Genomic DNA, 20,557 nt, shown 5'->3' on the forward strand with positions numbered 1-20,557 from the left:
GCTGTTCGAATATCAAGTGATGCCGTTTGGACTTTGTAACGCTCCTGCCGCTTTCCAGTATTTTATGAACGATGTCCTTAGAGAACTCATAGATGTGTGTGTTGTTGTCTACATTGATGACATCCTCGTATATTCATCATCTGAAGAGGAACACCAGAGACACGTCAAAGAGGTTCTCGAGAGATTGTGTCAACATAACCTTTTTGCTAAGCTTGAAAAATGCGTTTTCAACGTAACTGAAGTTGAGTTCCTGGGATTCATATTGTCACCTAACGGAGTCCATATGGATTCAAAGAAAGCCGATGCAATCATTAAGTGGCCATCACCAACCTCTGTAAAAGGAGTTCAAAGCATGTTAGGCTTCGCTAACTTTTACCGCAGATTCATTCCTGAATTCTCTCGGATAGTCCAGCCCATCACCGCTCTGTTAAAGAAGAACAAACGTTTTGAGTGGTCTACTGAAGCAGAACAAGCTTTTCAGGACTTAAAAGCTAAATTCATTTCTGCACCTGTTCTAAAACATCCTCGCCCAGAACTCCCCTACATCGTGGAAACGGATGCTTCTAGTCTTGCTATGGGGGCAGTTTTATCACAAAGAGATCCGGTCACACACCAATTACATCCTGTAGCCTTTTGGTCCTGCAAATTCTCGGCTCCCGAGATCAACTATTCAATTACAGACAAGGAACTTTTAGCTATCAGATCGGCCTTTAAAGCCTGGCGGCATTATCTTTTAGGAGCCAGACACACAGTCACCGTAATGATTGACCACCGCAATTTACAATATCTGAAGATGGCCAAAGCTCAGTCTTCCAGACAGCTTCACTGGGCTCTGTTTCTGGCTGAGTTTGACTTTATAATTACTTATCGACCAGGCAGTAAAAATGGAAAGGCAGATGCTCTCTCCCGGATGGGAGTAGATGAACATTTGACCAATCCAGAACCAATACCCATAATCCCAGAACAAAGGATTTTGGGTTTGGTCAGCGCTCAATCCTTTGAAGACATCAAGACTACAGTCAAATCACTCCTAACCCCGGCCGATTTGCAGGACTGGCAATTAAAGGGAAAAGAATTCTCAGTGGATCAAGACCTACCATATTTCCGAGGACGATTGTACTTGCCCTGTGAGAAAATACAAAAACAAGTAATCTCCTGTTATCACGACTCTCTAATGGAGGGTCACCCTGGCATTACCAAAACCATGGAAAAGATCAAAAGACATTTCTGGTGGCCATCATGGAAGAAGGATATTAGAGACTTTGTAATCTCCTGCGGTGTGTGTGCCCAGAATAAAAGTCAGAAGGAGAAACCAGCCGGCCTATTACACCCATTAGACATCCCTCCCTGTCCATGGCATACCCTGTCCATGGATTTCATCACGGACTTACCTCCATGCTCAGGGTATAATACCATTTTAGTAGTCGTGGATCTATTCTCGAAGATGGCTCACTTCATTCCCCTGAAGGGCCTACCTTCAGCTTCAATATTGGCCCGAGAATTCTTAGAAAACATCGTTCGGTTACACGGTTTTCCCTCGGTTTTGGTCTCCGATAGGGGAAGTCAATTCATCTCCCACTTTTGGCGAAGTTGCTGTCGTCTAGCCCAAATTGATGTAAGACTTTCAACCAGTCACCATCCCCAAAATGACGGGCAAACCGAGAGGACAAATCAGACTCTAGAGCAATATCTACGTTGCATGCTCCAACAAACTGAAAACCCTTGGAAGGATATTCTTTGGATCGCTGAATACGCTTACAAAAATTCGACTCATTCTGGAACCGGGAAGACTCCCTTCTTCCTATTATACGGACACCATCCTAGAACCTCTAACCTGGATCCTCCCCAAGAATTCGAAACACCTGCTGTGGATCACTTGCACTCGGAGATCACTCGTGCCTTTAAGAAAGCCACTGCCCATCTGCAAAGAGCTAAAGCTCAATTCAAAAAAGGAGCAGATCGACACCGTAAGGAGGCCCCCCACTACGCAGTAGGAGACCAGGTCTGGTTATCCACTAAGCACCTGCCTCTAAAAGGACCCCGCACCTTCATCCCGAGATACCTTGGACCCTATCTCATCTCTGCCATAGTTACTCCGGTGGCTGTCAAATTGGAATTACCTGCGCATATGAAAATACATCCAGTATTTCATGTCTCCTTATTAAAACCAGTACAACCAGAAACCCGATTGACTGAACTCCCAGAACCTGTTTTGGTAGAAGGAGAACTTGAATTCGAAGTAAAGAACATCCTAGACTCCAAAATCTCCAAATCTAAATTATATTACCTGGTTGATTGGAAAGGATACGGCCCCCAGGAAAGGTCTTGGGAACCCTCAGAATATGTCCACGCACCTCGTCTGGTCAAGAAATTCCATCTGAATCACCCCGACAAGCCAAAACCCCCGGAGAAGACACGCTTAGGAGGGGCCTTGAGGGGGGGTGCTGTCATGATCACTGCTTCCAAGGAGTCAGGACCAGCCCAACGTCCTTGGAAGCAGGCCCCTAATCCTAAGCCTAGGCACCAGCCGGTCCCCACTGGGACCTTTTGGACCTTGTCCTGGCGCCAGGCTCATCAAAGCCATCGGTCCCGGCACTGGAAGCGCCGGGCTCATAATATGTGTGAAGATGCTTGGGTGGACTTACCTGCAGCAGACCATGCTGCTTACTTACCAGCTACTTGGAATCCTCTGTAAGCCGGAACTATTTTCTTACCTGGGTGGGGCAAGCTCCACGCCCTGGATACAACACTGGAACTCTTCTGGAACAGGAACTCTTTTTTTACCTAGGCGGGGCCGTGGAGGAAGACGCCTCATCACTCCTAGGCTATTTAAACCACACCCGATTGATGAAGCGTGCTTCGCGTTATTCTGCATCTGCAGCAGAACGCTCACCGAGTCTGTTCCAGCTTTTCTTCTTCCGATCCTGTACCTGCAAGAACAATACTTACCATTCCAGTATCCAGTCTTCAGCAGCGCCTGTAAAAGACAAGAAACAACAGGTTAGCATGGCGACTTCACATGCAACGCATTCCTTACCTGGTCCATCGGCAGCGACCATTTCTTCACGCTGCACCTCCGCCTGGTGAGACAAAAGCATAGTTATTACTTACCGGCAATCCGCGAATGCAACCCAGCATCTGAAAGAGAAAAGAAGAGACATTAGACAGGTATTTACTTACGCCCATCGCGCTCGCCACAATAGAGCGCCTGCAACTACTCCGGCGTTTTCCAGCATCTCTTCAGCACGAACTCACAGCTGTGAAGGAAAGAGACAGTTAAAGCGCTTGCATTTACTTACGCATTTCCAAGCGCTTCTTTCCAAGGCTCTGGCTCCAGCTTTGGCTCTCTTCATTCCATCTTCTAACACAAGAGCCCTGCAAAACAAATAGAAGAAAGCATTATTCCGAGCCCTGTTCAATACTTACGTGTGCACGCACCTAAAGACTATATGGACTAAAAGGTGTCCGGAAACTCACTGCTCGTGCTGTTAACGGCGGTTGCGATCCTCTGATGTTAAGAGGCCTACGTTTCACCCAGTGAAGGAACTGGCAACGGCACCCTGCACCAGACGCAGATGGAGAGTCCAGCATTCACCTATCTAAGGTGAGCACGTTGACCTGGGGGCTCTACGGAGAAGCTTAGAAGAGAGAGAGAGAGAGAGAGAGAGAGAAAGACACTCAATTGCCCAGATCTTTAACCCCATATATTCTTTCACCTGCAGAAATCTCACCCTTCGAGTTCGACACACAGTGAGAAGAGGCTCAGCCCCAGAAGCCAATCGAGTCCTGCACCTCCCCTTTCGAGTCACAGACACCTTCCTGCCTAGACCAGCGCCTCCGTGGGAATCAGGTGAGCGTTACAGGAATAGAGGGAAGCAGGTGTATTGGACACGGAGCAAGCGCCACACTTACAGACTGAATTTCACTAAATGTGTGCAGTGATTCTTTTGTTGTGAAAATAAAACTGCGTCCAAGTTTGCCATTTTAAAAAACAACTGTCTCATTCCAGCTAATTTTCTTAAAGGGAAAATAAAGGGAACACGGAAAAATGAGCAAAGTTTGGCTTATTGGCTATGGGTACAAATGGACAAATGCAGGGGTTACTATAGCTCTCAGCGTATTGCTGCCCCACAGCTGATATGAACACCCACTTTTGATTTGGGCGGGTAGGGAGGTGGGCAGGTGAAAGAGCTGCTCACAGGGCGGGTGACAAGTCACCCGCCAAAAGTGAAATAGCCTTGTGGGTAAATTAACATGCTGTGCCTTGTACTTCTTCAGGTACGTTTATAACAGGTTACCAGGTAAGTCATAAGCATGCTAGTTCCTGACATAAGCACTGGGCATCCACGCACACCAGCGTCCCTTTCCAACTGACATGGAACACTCCAACACTCAAAACTCCAACCTTCCTTAGTGACCTCACCACATTCCATAGCTCTCAACTCACCATAGCTCTCAGCTCTTTACCCATGTCCAAAGTTCCACATTCTGAATCAATTGTTTTGCCTGGGGTTAGAGCTGCAGGGCGCTGGGGTTCGTCAGCAATGAACTACAGTCTCACCTTCATAAGCGTATCATCTTTCTTTCACTGTCGATGAGGATTCATATGTTATGTTATGTTATTTTGCATTTATATAGAGCCTTATACATCATTGGTATGATCTCAAGGCGATGGTAGGTTGAATGCCCTTGGGAACCGTAGTTCAAGTCAGTAGAGAGACAGAGAGAGAGTCATAGGGTGTGTGGGTGCACCGTATATGTATGCAGCTGTTGTGGCACTTGCATGATAGCTGCTTCATAGCGGTAGGTGTGGTGGTTGGGAGGTCAGGAATATGTGTTCATTCTGGTGGGTTGATACTCAGACTGATTTCTGGCTGCGTTAGGCCTGAGGAGATGCTTAGGCTAGCGGTGGGTGCTTAGCTAGCAGTGATTACTTAGGATGATGAGGAGTATGAGGCGGGTGTTAGTATGAGAACAGCTATACCGAATGTGTCATAGTATCGCTGTGTTCTAGTTGAGTGGTGGTGTATAGGAGAGAGTAAGCGGGGTGGTGTGATATGGTGGTTTTCAGTAAGGTGCTTCATATCGAGCGCACATCTGTACCTTCTATTCATTTTATTCACTATGTCTGTTCATTCAGCTTTGTCTGTTCGTACATATTGTCTGGTTCATCAGTTAGTTTACTGGTCTTTCCATTCATGCCATCTTTCGGTCCTTCATCTACATAAACTACTCCATCCAATCAGTTGGTCCGTTTCATCCTTTCCATCTGTTTAGTGTGTTGCGTTTGTTCCATCCTTCTTATTCATTCGATTTGTTCCATGCGTTTTAGTCACTTCATCAATTTCACCAGTCTCATTAGTTCCATCCACTCTGTCCGTTCCATCCACTCCATCCACTTCATCCGTTCCAACCGATTCCGTCCACTCCATCCATTCCATGTACTCCATCCATTCCATGCATTCGATCCATTCTATGCACTCGATCCATTCTATGCACTCGATCCATTCCATGCAGTCCTTCGGTTTCTTTCACTCTATTTGTTCAGTGTACTCTATCTGTTCTGTCCGTTCCGTCTACTCCATCCGTTCGAACCATTCCATCCGTTCCACGCACTATATCTATTCCGTGCACTATATCTATTCTGTGCACTAAATCCATTCTGTGCACTAAATCCATTCTGTGCACTAAATCCATTCCGTGCACTAAATCCATACCGTGCACCCCATCCATACCGTGCGCCCCATCCGTACCGTGCGCCCCATCCGTACCGTGCGCCCCATCCATTCCATGCGCCCCATCCATTCCATGCACCCCATCCATTCCGTGCGCCCCTTCCATTCCGTGCGCCCCATACATACTGTGCGCCCCATCCATTCCGTGGACTCCATCCATTCCGTGGACTCTATCCGTGCTATGCACTCCATCCGTGTCATGCACTCCATCCGTTCCGTCTGTTCCATGGACTCCATTTGTTCCAAGCGCTGCTTCATCGGTTCCATCCACTCCGTGCGTTCCTTCCATACCTTCCGTTCTATCCATTCCATCCATTCTATCCATTCAATCGTTTCTATCCAGTCCATCAGATCAACTACTCTATCTGATCCATCCATTCTATCTGTTCCCTCCACTCTATCTGTTCCCTCCACTCTATCGGTTCCCTCCACTCTATCTGTTCCCTCCACTCTATCCGTTGCATCCAGTCTATCTATTCCATTCATTATATCCCTTGTATTCACTCTTCCCTTTTCATCCACTCTATCTGTTTCATCCACTCCATGCGTTCCATATGCTCAATCCGTTCCGTCCGATCCATCCACTCCATCCGATCCATCAACTCCATCCATTCTATCCGTTCCATGTACTCCATCCGATCCCTCTGCTCCATCCTTTTCATCTACTCCATCCTTTCCATATACTCCATCCTTTCCATCTACTCCATCTGTTTCATCTATTCCGTCCATTGCATCCACTCCATCTGTTTCCTCCATACCGTGTTTTCGATCTACTCCATCTGTTCATCATGGAAAACTGGTTCTCTGACGACTTTGCCCCTATCGCCAATGAAGCCTTCCCCCCAGACTACTCCCTTATCCCACTAAACCGACCCTCGAGAAGAGGAGGAATAGCGATCGCCTTCAAGTCACACTTCTCGGCCTCAATCATCGACAACCAGCCAACCATCCCTTCCTGCGAAATGCTTCTCGTAAAAACTATCCCCCCTCCCCTCATTCTCCCAAACCTTCCTAATCATCTACCGACCTACTGGCTACGACAGACGATTCTCCAACAACCTCTGCGACTCGATAGCCACCCTCCAATTAAACCATCCCACCCTCACCCTTCTGGGAGATTTCAACATCTGGCTTGACATCCCCACCAACCCTATGACCCACACTCTGGTGGACTGCCTAGACGCGATTCACTTCCATACCCACATAAACGGGCCAACTCACTATAAAGGTCACACTCTGGACGCCATCTTCAGCTCCCACGACCAGATACATCTAAACCCTCCACCCCTATCATCTGGTCCGATCACTTCATTGTCTCTTTCACCATTCACTCACCCACCCCCCGTCCCCATAACCCAACCAGAACCTCCAAATCTACGCAAATCCTGGAAGAAACTGAAAATCCTTCCCGACCTTGCTGACGCGCTCCTTCAGTCTCCTCCCCCTAACCACCCACTCAATGAACACCTGACCTCCAACGCCTTTGACTCATGGCTCAATACCTCTTTAATCCCACTCACCCCCACTTGCAAACCATCAGCTCGCCATCGCCCTTTTCCTAGATAGTTTGCACCGGAAATGAAGGCCGCAAAACAACTATATAAATCCCTCGAACGCAAATGGCGGAAAGACAAAACCACCCTAAGCAGATCTACCTTGGTCTGGCACTACAGCCAGTACAAAGCCGAAATCCGGAAAGCAAAAAAAGCCAATTACAAGGCCCGAATCCTGATCTGTGAAAACCCCAGCAAAGAACTCCACAAAATCATCTCCGAAATCACCAAACCATCATGTTCCACCGCCCAATCGACCCCCTCACAATCACTCTGCGACTCACTCTCTCTCCACTTCTACACCACTGCTCTCGAAAGAACAAATTCTCTAACCAACAAACTGGCCCTCCTGCACCCACCACAAAATCCACCAACCCTACCAGCCATCCCACCGCCTGCAACTGACACCTGCCCGACCTTTGACTCCTTCGCTCCAATATCAACTGACCAATTTCTCAAACATTCTCAAACTTCTCTCTGCCCACAAACCATCCGGCTCCCCGCTAGACCCCTGCCCAGCCACAACCCTCAAAGAAATATTTGCATCTACCTGCGCAGGAGAACACGCAAGAACCATCATAAACAACTCCCTCTCCTCAGGAATCTTTCCCGATGTGTTCAAAACTGCTCATGTCAAACATCTTCTAAAAAAACCTTCCCTTGACCCTCTCGACCCCAAAAACTACCGCCCCATCTCAAACACCAGGTTCCTTGCTAAACTCATTGACCGCCGCCTACTCCCAACTAAATGCCTTTGTTGAAGCCAACAATCTCCTAGACCCCGCTCAATCAGGCTTCAGACCCCGACAAAGAACCAAAACCACCCTAACCTCAGATTCTGCGGGATGCGCTGCATTAATCCTTTTTTACCTATCCGCCACCGTTCACACAATCAACCACTCAATCCTCCTCGACCGCCTCCATTCCCTAGGAATCCATGGAAACGCTCTCAAATGGATAGCATCCTTCCTCAACAATAGGAATCAAATAACCCTACTCTCCTCCTATGCTTCCCCCGCCAGTCCAGTCAATACTGGAGTTCCTCAAGGAGCCTGCCTATCAGCCCTCCTGTTCAACCTCTATATGTCCACCCTGCCACGAATAATCCGCTCGCACAATATCCTGTGCTACAACTACGCCGACGACACCCAACTATTTCTAAAACTACTTAACTCAAATCCCAACTGCCAGCACGACCTCGCTGCCCGCCTACTTGACATTGATCACTGGATGACTACAAACCACCTCCTGTTAAACCCCTCCAAAACCAAAATCATGGTGTGTGGCAACACCAAACTTCTTCCGCACCCCCTTCCCTGGCCATCTGCCATGGGCAATTCTCCGAAAACCTCAAACTCAGTAAAAAAACATTGGATGCACTCTCGACTCTGACCTAACCCTCTCGCTCCAAGTCACCAACTTCCTAAGTCCTGCCACTACCACCTCAAAATTCTTAGGTGCATTTTTCCATACCTCTCCTTTCCAACAGACTCTCTGCGGTCCAATCAATTGTCATGTCAAGACTGGACTATGCTAACCCCCTCTACCTCGGAGTCCATGCGTACCACATGACTAAACTACAAAGAGAACAAAATGTCGCAGCCAAACTGCTACTTGCACTTAGCCCAAGAGATCACATCTCCCCAGCCCTCAAAACTCTCCACTGGCTTCCTGTTGCACGAAGGGTGACTTTCAAAACCTTATGCATCTCTCACTGAGCAATGCATAAAACCGGACCTCAATATCTTCAAGACAAACTAAAACCCTACCATCCACCACGCACTCTAAGATCAAGCTCTGCCCGCCTCCTAGTGATACCAAAAAACAACTCTGTCAGGTTAGGTGGATCATCTTTCTCAGCCCTGGCCCCCACTCTGTGGTACTCACTTCCACTCCACATCCGACACACCGAGGACCTCATGTCTTTCCACAAATTACTGAAAACGTGGCTCTTTCCCTAAAAATAGACTCTTAACGCAAACAGTATAACAGCATCAACAGCCAGCAGCCCAAGGTTGCTGTATTAAAAATAACAATCCATCATCGAGACCTGATCGATGAAAATGAAAACTAAAACTACTAATGTAATCTAAAAACGGATAAACTGAATAGAATGAATAAAGGGGATTTTGAGGAATGAAGTGGATGAAGGGAATGAAGTAGATGAAAGGAATGAAGCAGATGCAGCGGGTGAAACGAATGCAGTGGATGAAACCGGATGAAATGGATGCAGCAAACGAAACAGATGAAGTAGATGAATCAGATGCAGTAGCTGTAAAGGATGAAGCTGACGGAAAGGATGAAGTGGACAGAACGGATGAAGTGGAAAGAACGGATGAAGTCGACGGAATGGATGAAGTCGACGGAACGAATAAAGCGGACGGAACGGATGAAATGGACGGAACGGATTAAATTAACGGAAAGGATGAAGTGGATGCAACTGATGAAGTGGACAGAACGGATGGAACGGATGAAGTGGATGGAACGAATGAAGTGGATGGAACGATGAAGTAAACTGAGCAAATGATGTGGATGTAATGGATGGAGCAGACGGAACGAATGGAACGGACCGAACGGACAAAGTAGATGGAACGGACAAAGTGGATGGTTCGGATGAAGTAGATGGATCGGAGGAGGTGGACGGATCGGCGGAAGTAGTTAGAACAGATGAAGGGGATGAAACGAATGAAACATATGGAATGGAACAAGTGGATGGAATGGAACAAGTGGATGGAATGTAACAAGGGGTTAGAACGGAACAAGTGGCTGGAACATAAGAAGTGGACAGAACGAAAGAATGAATTGTATTAAAGGGAAGAAGGGATTAAAAGAAGTATCGTGAATAGATGAAATGTAACGAACAGACGAGATATAAAGTACAGACCATGTATACGAAACAGAAAAGTACATCGAACGCGTGGAAAGGATGAAGTGACAGATAAAATGGGCAATGGAAAGAAATGGATGAAAAGGTGCACTCTATTGGCCCACGGTAGACAATACAGATGCAGTTGATGAGCGGAAATAACAGATGGAGTGGATCGGTCTGATGGAATAGATAGAATAGATGAAGTGAATGGAACAAGTAGAGTAGATGAGACGGGTAGAATAGATGGAACTGATGAAGTAGATGGAACAGATGAAAAAGATGGAACAGATGGAGTGTATGTAACAGATCGAGTGGATGGAACTGAAAGAGTGGATGCAACAGAAGGAGCAGATGAAACAGATGGAATAGATGGAACTGATGGAATTGAACAGAAAGTTGGAATGGACAGAACATATAGAGTAGATGGAACGAACAGGGCGAACGGGAGTGGATGGAACAGATGGAGTAGATAGAATAAATGGAACTGGTGAAGTGGATAGAACAACTGGAGTGGATAGAACAGAAAGACCATATAGAACAAATAGAGTGGATAGAATTAACCAAGTGGATTGAACAGACGGAGTGGATGGAACTGATGGAGTCGATGGAACTGATGGAGAGGATGGAACTGATGCAGTGGATGGAACTGAGGGAGGGGTGGATGGAACTGATGGAGTGGATGGAACAGATGGAGTGGACGGAACAGATGGAATGGACGGAACAGATGGAGTCGATAGGAGTCATGACAAACCCCGGCAGGCAGGACCGTGCATGCAGCATTTGGTTCAACCAATCCACTTTGTGAGCCCAGCAGCCATCGTGAAGAATTTCCCCAGGAGACTGCCCTCTGGAGTTGGGCACCTCCAGGTTCGGCGCCCAGAGAGCAGGGGGCCGGCGTCCCCGCGTGTGGACAGAAGAGGATAGGAGAAGCTCTGCCTCACACAGAAAAGGTGATTGCAGCGACTCTCTCTTGCAAATCCCACGTAAAAAGGGGTAGAGGAAAGGTGCGGGGGCAGGACAGGAAAACCTCCATTACCCAAGCAGGAGAGGAAAACCCTGTTACCCCTAGCACGAGCCCCTAAAGTAAATTCCCCTACGCGAGTGCCATTAACCTCATGCTACTTGCAACACTTCAGGGAGGGCTAGAGGAAAGGCTCTATGTGTTGGTTCATGCACGGCGGTCGCCAAGGCAACAGGAACAGAGCTTGGTTCCTTATCCACACGCTCTAAGAACGACAGGTGGAAGGAAACGCTTGGCAGTGCATCTCGCCAGGGATCAGCAGGGCAAATTAAATTGTGTGGTAAAATTGGAGTGGCAGTGGAAATCCCAATCTGAGTGAAGGGAACATATACCACAGTAGCAGCATGAGCATCTCCATAAGGACCTGCAGAACGATTTAAATTCATGGTGCAAGGTAATAGCAGTAGAAATTGAACTTGGAATTAAGGCAACGTCCACCTCCTGCAGGGGTTCCCATTTGCTGTCAGCATCACAATGCAGCAAAACAACGCCCGCCTTACACCTTCGTTCATGCCTAGCCTGGGGGAACCCCCCACAGCATGGGACCTCTGGATTGATGCTTTTAAGGTGTACCTGAGGGCAACAGGGGGTGCCAAGCACTCTGATGATGAAAAAGATGAAGCATTGTTAAATTGTTTGGGGACAGAAGGGATATGCGTATATAGACAACTGCCTGGAAAGGACGAATGTGTTCCTGGTGCCGGTGAGGGAGAAACTGTGGTGAGCGCATATGAGACAGCACTCAAAAAACTCGAAGGACATTTCAGAAAAAAGGTCAAATGTGGTATTAGAAAGGTACCATTTCTTCTCAAGATCCCAAGGAGTGGGTGAGATGATAGACGCCTACATCACCGCTGTGTACGCTCTTCGCCACCTGCAAGTTCACAGGCATTCTGGAAGAATACATAAAAGATCCAGTAATGATGAAGACAAGCAATGCCAAGGTGAGGGAGAGATTATGGATCGAGAGAGATCCTCCACTGGAGAAAGTGATCGAAATCGCGAGGGTAATTGAAGAGTCACGAATGAGCGTGCAGGAAGTGACTGAAAGGAATGAGAAGGAGAACCAGGCAGCTGGTGTGCAGGCAGTGATGGCTAAGGAGTTGGAGAAGGAAAAGCAAGATTTAGCAGAGGAGAGAACATGTCCAGTAAAGACAACAAAGGACGCTGTGGTTCACGACAAGCGAAGTGTGCAGGAAATGTGGTTGGAGAGGACATGCCACAGGAACTAAGGAATTCCCATCCTGGCATGTGGATTGGAGGAGGTGCAAGGCAAGGAGGCACTTTGCACGCATTTGCCGGACACTTGCAGAGGAAGGGGGCACTTTGCACACATGTGCCAAACACTCGCAGAGAATAGACAAACTATGAGGATGATGGATGCCGAAGGAGGTTCAGATGGTGTGGTCGGGTATATCAGCGAAGGAGTGCGTGAAGGAGTGTTGCGTGAAGGATTGCGGGAAGGAGTGTTGCTGAGTGTGGTTGGTGCGCAAAAGAAAGGGCCATGGGACACCCTGACAGTCAATGGTGCTCAACTGCAAATGCTTGTGGATTCAAGGTCACCCTACACCATGATGTCACCAGGGCTACACGTCAAGAGGTATGGTAGGGAAGTGTCCTCCGTAATTACCTCCGACATACATCCGTACGCATATGGTTGCATACCCATAAGGGTGCTAGGGTACGAGTGGGCCAAGATTGAGTTCAAGGGGTGCACAGTGGAGGGGAAGCTTTATGTTGCCCATGAGGGTGACACGGTCCTGTGTTAGGATGAGCAAGCAGCTTTAGCAATAGAGATACGCCCTGGGAAACAAATTCCTGTGTTATGTGTAGAGCAGTGGTATTCAAACTGTGGGTCGCGACCCCCTAGGGGTCCGCGGGTGCATCCCAGGGGGGCCCTGAGAGCTCAGCATGAAAAAAGATTTTTTTTTTTTTTGTTTGTTTTTTTTTAATTTTTTTTTTTAGATTGGAAGAAATGGGCAGGGGTGGCCCACATGGGCGGGCTGAAGCATGAAACTGTCTCAGGCAACAATGAAAAAGTGGCCCACAGTTGTAAATGGATATTCATTCCTTTAGTCACAGACTGGGCCTCATTACTACTATGGCGGACCAGTAACAACGGTGCTGGTAAGCTACCGGCACCGTTGCTACCGTTCCGCCATAGTAAGAGTTGTGCTCGTGGGTGCTTGACAGCCCCCGCCAGGTCTGACCTCAGCTCGTCGGATGCACCAGCACCGTTATTAACGGTGCCGGTGCATCCGAGCTCCCCCTTCCCATTTGAGCCATATGGGGCTCAAATGGGAATGGGGATCTACCGGCACCTTCGAAAGGGCAATTATCATGTCCGCCTAACTCGGCATGACCTAGTAATTGCCCATTCGCGGGTGCCAGACCCGGATGCAACTCCAGTGGCAGCCGTGCCGGTTTTACCGGCACAGCTACCGCCAGAGTAGTTTTGAAGCCCACTGTTTCAATAGTACCCAAAGGGGTGCTTTGTGTTAAAATGTAAGTAAATTGTGATATATTCAGCAACAATGGTCAACATTACTAACTGCATAGTGGCCCCTCACCCATTATGGAGGAGCTAAGGAGCCAGCCCAGTGAAACAGTGAGCACTCCCTCAGCTGCTTTATCCAGCTAATGGAGTGCTCCTGGGCTGGCTGAACTGTCAAAGGTAAACACTGTTTCCCTTTGACAGTTCAGTTTAGTTCCCCAGCCGCACATGCTCACTGAGCCATGCAAGTGCTGGGGCGTTTTGCTTCGCCAGCATTGCATAGCTCATTGGAAATGCTGGCTGGGGCACTGCATGTCTGTATGTCCGAGGGGGAGCTCCTGCGCCTCCTCGCACATACGGACAGAGCAGCTGGAGCAGCACCCGCACACAGGCCAATGCAGAAGGTACGTTTATGTTCATTGTTTTTATTTAAACATGTGTATGGATGCGTTATGAGTGAGTGTATGGTGATGGATGCTCATGTGAATGATAGAGTGATTGCTGTATGAATGTGCAGCGCCTTGCATATACACATAATCATGTTCATTGTGTTAGGACCAGTGGGGCCCAGGGGACAGGGATGGTATCTTTTTACCGGACATCTATCATTCAAAACCCTCTGCCTTGTGCACAAGGCTTTCTGGGGCCTCGGTCCAAAATACCTTCAGCTATTCCTCCGCAAATACCTCCCCTCTCGAGCTCTTCACTCCTCTACCTCCAACTCCCTCAGGGTCAGTCGTTTATCAAAGAAACGAGCTGGGGGTAGATCTCTGTCTTCGGCTGGGGCCTCCCTCTGGAACAGCGCCCTGCCACTCTAAAACTTGAGGAGAACCATCTTTCTTCCTGCACTTATCAGACCTACCCTGTCTGCTGCCTTAAACGTAGCACTTGCAAATTGCTGGCTGCACTACCACTGTTTGTTGCCTTTATTATTTATTTATTGTTATTTATCTGTTTCTCCTCTGCTTCGCACTTTCCACTTCTCCCCCCTTCCATGCACTTTTCCCCTCACACTTGCGCGTTCTCAATGTCACTGGGCCTAGTAATATCGCTGTTTTATTCTCCTCTGTTCCCCTCCCTTGCCTTGTCACGCTCTGAAACACTTGTGTACGAGCGCGATAGAAATAAAATATCAATGCCTGCCCCCTGGACTCCCAGCAACAATTGCAAACTGTTTGGCTATTTACCCATTTTTTGTTAAAAGTATGCTCTACAATGCAACATTTTAACCTATTATTTAAAAAAAAATTCACAGGGGGAAACCCCCCCGAACCTCCCCTTAATGCCCCTCCACTTAAAAAAGATTCACCAGCCGCCACTGGCCCTCAGACTGTGTTGGGAACGGGATGGGGGAACCGAGGGACTATGGTGGGAGCACAATGGGCGGGAACCATGGGATAGTGATGGGAGCAGAGTGGGGAGAGCCCTGGGTGTGTGATGGGGTGGGGAGAGACCAGCGACTGGGTAGGAGTGGGATGAGGGAGCCCAGCGACTTTGATGGGAGCAGGTGACGGCGCGCAATATATACTGTCCATTTGGCATTTCTGGGGGGTCCCGACCTGCCCAAATTTTGCTCAGGGGGGCCCTGGCCAAAAAAGTTTGAAGACCACTGGTGTAGAGGGTGGTGATGGGACATTGACCGTGGGGGATCTTAACTGCTAAGGACCTTAAAGAGGCTTTTCCCACTGTATTCTCAGAGAAATTGGAAAGGCGAATAGTTTTTCACACAAAATTGTGCTAAAAAGGGGTGCTGTGTCCAAGGCTCACAAAGTCAGGAAGGTGCCTGTGATGCTTAGGGATGGATTAAAAAGTGTACTTACAAAACGTAAGGATGCAGGCATAATTGAAGAGATTAAGTGCTCTGAGTGTTTGTCCCCAGTGGTAATGGCACACAAGGCCGATGGAAATCTGAGAATGTGTGTGGACCCAAGAGAACTCAACGCCAACATATGGGTCGACCGCCATCCCTTACCCAAATTAACGAGCTCTTGGCATCTGTAGGGAATGCAACGTGTTTCTCCACGTTTGACCTATCTTCCGCTTACCACCAGATAAATGTGCATGAAGAGTCAAGTTCCATGATATCCTTTGTCACGCCTTTCAGAGCGTATCGATTTTGTCACATGCCCTTTGGGTTGGCATCAGCATCCGCCGTATTTCAGATGCTCATGCAGACGTTATTTGGAGGTGTGCCATGTGTTGAGTATTTCCAGGACGACATACTAATATGGGGCATAGATCGCAAGGAACATGATGACAGAGGGCCTCATTACGAGGAAGGCGGCCCCGTAATGAAGGGTGCTAGTAAGGGACCGGCACCATTCATTATGGGCTGCCACATTACGGGTCTGCTTGTGGGTGGAGGTAACAGACGTGCTTGCTGCCACCCGCAAGCAGACCAGGATGCTAACAACAGGCCCATCATTAACGGGCCCGTTGTTAGCATCCTCCCCATTCACATTGAGCCCTATGGGTGCTCAAATGGGAATGGGGATATACCGGGTCCCGGTCCCGAGAATGGGAATTAGCGGGCCCGCCAAAGTCGGCATGGCCCGGTAATTCCCTATTTTCGGGACCCGGTACCTGGTTTGGGGGTAGCCATGCTGCTAAGAACGGCATGGCTACCTCCAAACTCGTGACGAGGCCCAGAGTGATTGAAGTGATGCGTGTTGTGAAGAAAATTGGTTTAACTGTAAAGTGGTCAAAGTGCCATGTGGGGGTACCTAGTGTAACTTACCTGAGTCACACATTGGATGAGAAGGGAATAAGTAACAGTGATGAGAGAAGCACCTGCCCCAGTGAACAAATAGCAGCTTAGATCTTTCCTAAGGATGACCGAATATTATGTTAGGTTCATTCCCTTGTACGCAGAGAAAACGATGAACATGCGAGCACTATTATAAAAAAGTCCACGATTTGAGTGGACAGAGTGTTGTCAGAAAGAGTTTGTGGATTTGAAGGGCGACGTGGACCATACCCCTACTCTGGGTTCGTTTAATCCAAGTAATAATACTGTGCTGACTGTGGATGCCAGTGTTGTGGGTTTGGGGCCAGTGCTGGAACAATGGAAGAACTGGAAAAGCTGTCCCATAGCTTTTGCCACCAGGGTGATAAGGGACGCAGAAAAACGTTATGCCATCATAGAGAGAGAGAGACATTATCTGCTGTGTGGGTGGCAAAGCACTTCAGGACGTTCCTCTGGGGCATCCTTTATGTGGTCCGGACGGACCACCAACCACTCACATTCGTATTGACGACAAAGGGCATGTCTTCAGTTTCTCCCAGGATTGCCAGATGGATGGCTGATTTCCAGGAGTTTAATTTTAGAGTAGAGTACATACTGGGAGCTAAGAATGCTGTGGCAGATTGCATATCGCGTTTGCCTAGTTTGTTTGGTGGTGGTAAGGCTTTGCAGGAGGATTGTAAGGAGAATACACAAGTGGCCAGTGTGTTTTTGTCACGACCCTAGCCCAAAACCCCCTCTGGCAAACCCATTGGCCAGGTGGAGTCAGGACTCGGGCCTCTAGAGTCTGGCATCCTCTTCAAAAGCCCTCATGGGGCCAGTCCTGGCACCTATGGCGCCAGGCTCATACACCATGAAAAACAATGTGCTTGGGAACTATTTTATTGTATTGTCAGCCAACATGGAGGCATCCACATAGCTTGGTTCGTAAGAACCAAGCTATGCGGTCTAGTGTTTTGGGTGTGGCAGCCTAGGGACTACTTTACCTGGACTATTTTGTTGGGGCTATTTAAACCACACCCAAGCAAGACAAAACGCTTTGCATTACTTTGCAGCTTGCAACGTGACGCCCACAGTGTCCAGCTATTCCCTCGAACCTCGGAGAAGCAGAACCTGCAAGGAGACAAAAGGAACATCATTAGCAGCAGCATCTTACTTGCAGTCTTCATCTTTAAACACTCGCAGCTACTGAGAACAGCTTCTACGAATCTGCACGCCTCCCGGACAGAACGACCTGAAAGCGGAAGATAGAGACAACATTAAAGAAAGCAGTAGAGACATTTACAAATTACGAACTGCTCAAAAGGCTTACCTGGCTGGTCGCCTCTCGGCTGGCACGACTCCGGACATTCCACTCGCGCTGAAGAACACCGCGACCTACAAGGAAGGAAAACACAGGTTAGCAAAGGCAAGACTATGCAGCGCTGCGTATAGCGCTTACCACATCATAGCGCTCTTAATGCGCCATCATTTACCAGCGGGGCTCAACCAAGCCAGTTTGCTGCGCTGAAGCTCCACATACCTAAGGGAGAAAAAAGAGACATTTTAAACAAAGAAAGGCATGCAGGATAGCAACAAAACTAAAGAACAGCAATAAGACCTACCTGAACAATATCAAACGGGCCGGCGTCAGTGAAGTAACCTAATTCTACCACAAGGTGAGGAGAGGGCACCAGAGGGACTGAAATCATACGCGGGTGGATGGAGGATACTTACCCCAGTCGGTTAGTCCTGAACACAGTCCTCCTGTATTTTCAGGCAGAACCTTCCCCGCAGACCACATCAGGGCAAAGCTGAGAAGCATACCAGCGAGTACCCGGCTGGGTGGCGTACCTGTGGATACCAGGTGAGCGTAACAGTTTTCTGCTATAGATGTCAAGAACCAAGGGAGGAGAGTGTATCGACACTCTCCCGCGCACCACAGAAACCTAATAGATCGACCCTCCCACCGTGGTTAGCACAGGTACCTGGAATTAGTTAAACAGGTAGCCACGTGGCTGCCAATGGGGGGAAGAGGGATTAGGGAGAGGTTGTGGATGGGTAGGGGGAAATGAAGAAAACAAGAAAGAGGGTAAGGGTAGCATAGTTGGATATGTTTGGGAGAAGTCTAGAGAAAGACAAGCATACACATTTACCAATACTCCTGACCTACTCTTACCATAAACCTTCATTGACCCCGTACTATACCCTGACCTGAAACTCATACCCTGCTGCAGTAGTGTGGAACTCCTACAACATGGAACATGAATGTAGCATGAAATACATAGCATGTGTAAATGCTAAAGGCGGAGGTCTCCATCAAATAAACGCACTCGCAAGTGAGTTTAACAGTCATTTATTGCAATCAAGACAAAGCTTCCGCGGAAGGGCTGACTGCAGGACGCATCATAGGGATGCTATCGAGAGTGAGCTACTGACATCACAAAGCTGGTATATTTTATAGGAAATTGGTAATATTGTGCCTTATGGCTGGCAGAAATACGAGGCACTTCCAGACATACATGTTCCTTGCCAAAATACCTTTGGCTGTAATCCCAGACATTGCGGTGAAAACTGCAAAGGCCGGACATTGCTAATGGCTGTTAATTCTTGTAACTTATCAGGGCTTGTCACAACATGTTCCGGAATACAGATTTAACCTTGACGTGCAAGCAGGCATTTCATCAAACTTGATACAGTGGGGAATTTTGCAAAACAATACATATCTTGCTGCGGCAGCGATAATCATTTCCTTTTATGGGCTGTTAAACAAAAGCAGGACACATATTCTACAGAGTGACGCATGAGCGCCTGATAAAAATCCCCCTTCACGCACATCCCAAGAAATAACAACTCCAAATATAGATGGGTTTATGCTTATGTTTCAGGAAAGAGCGTGGATGCTAACAATCATTATTCATGGAAGAGACCCAAAGGTCAGTGAACACATGCTGACCAGCAGGCTGCGCACTGTGGAATGGGAGGCAAAGAGTGCTAACAGATGATGTTGATGTGGCATTTACAGAAAAAGGTGAGCCAAGGGACATTCCTAAATGTATGGTTAATATGTGCTCAAGGCTAAAACCCTGGGCCTCGTGTGCGGACACAAAAGCAGTTACTTTAACATGGACATAATGCTATAATGCAAGCAATGATCTAGTCTTGCTGAAGCAAACCAATATGGCAACCCTTAGGAGAAATGGTTTCTGTTTTTACAAACAACCCTTTTGCGTCAGCAAGACTATATCACAATATACTTGGTGTGTCTAGTATTTAATCATTCTTTTAAAAGGTGCTGGCTGTGGCTCTCTGTCAGGCACTGGGCAGAGCCCAACTGTGGCTCTCTGTTGGATCAGTTGTTCGGTATACGTTACATATTTTGGCTCAAATGTTTCCCTCTTTTCATTTTTATTGTCAGAAACATCAATCTTTTGTAATCCTTCTATTGCCTCTTCCAATTTTATCATCTCATTGGTTGCCATAGCATTAGTAGGTTTAGGTGCCAGTGCCCCACCATTTTTCTGCAGCAATCTCCTATGACAGATACGCATAAGGGAACGCACTGAATGCAACAGCAGCAAGCAGCTATCAATCCTCCTATGACAAGGAGAGGGGTGAGAAGCTTCCAGCCCCAGCTCCGTAATAGATCCCAGAACCAGGATGTCCCATCCCCTGGGCCAAATTCAGAATGTATTTGAGCTGCCATTTTATGCATTTCATCGATCCCTTTAAAGATATCGGTGCTATAATCAGGTTTGAAGGTACAACAGGAAGTGCCAATTATTTTACAAGCTCCTCCTACCTCTGCCAGCATTGTATCCAATACCAGGCAATTATGTAGTGCGACCATTCTAACTGCCTGTACTTCTTTAGTAAGGTCAGTGAGTATGTCGCCAGTCATATTTAGTTCCTTTTCCACTAGCCTAGCCAAGTGCCTAATGTTGCGGGAGTTCATTACTATCCCCATGGGCATCACTATACCCTTTAGGAAATCAAAGAATTTATCCCAAGTGGTGTCTTCTTTAGTGATAACACCTCTTTTCCTTCGCCCGTAATTGCCTATCTTCAATTATGTTCGCCTTGATTCTTGTTTTAAGTTTACTGCCTCCAATGGTTTATAATGCAACCCTAACATTATATAACCAACGGTACATCTGCCTTTC

This window comes from Ambystoma mexicanum, chromosome 7q (genome assembly GCF_040938575.1).
Source record: "Ambystoma mexicanum isolate Mex_15411 chromosome 7q, UKY_AmexF1_1, whole genome shotgun sequence".
In the NCBI taxonomy this organism is placed as follows: domain Eukaryota; kingdom Metazoa; phylum Chordata; class Amphibia; order Caudata; family Ambystomatidae; genus Ambystoma; species Ambystoma mexicanum.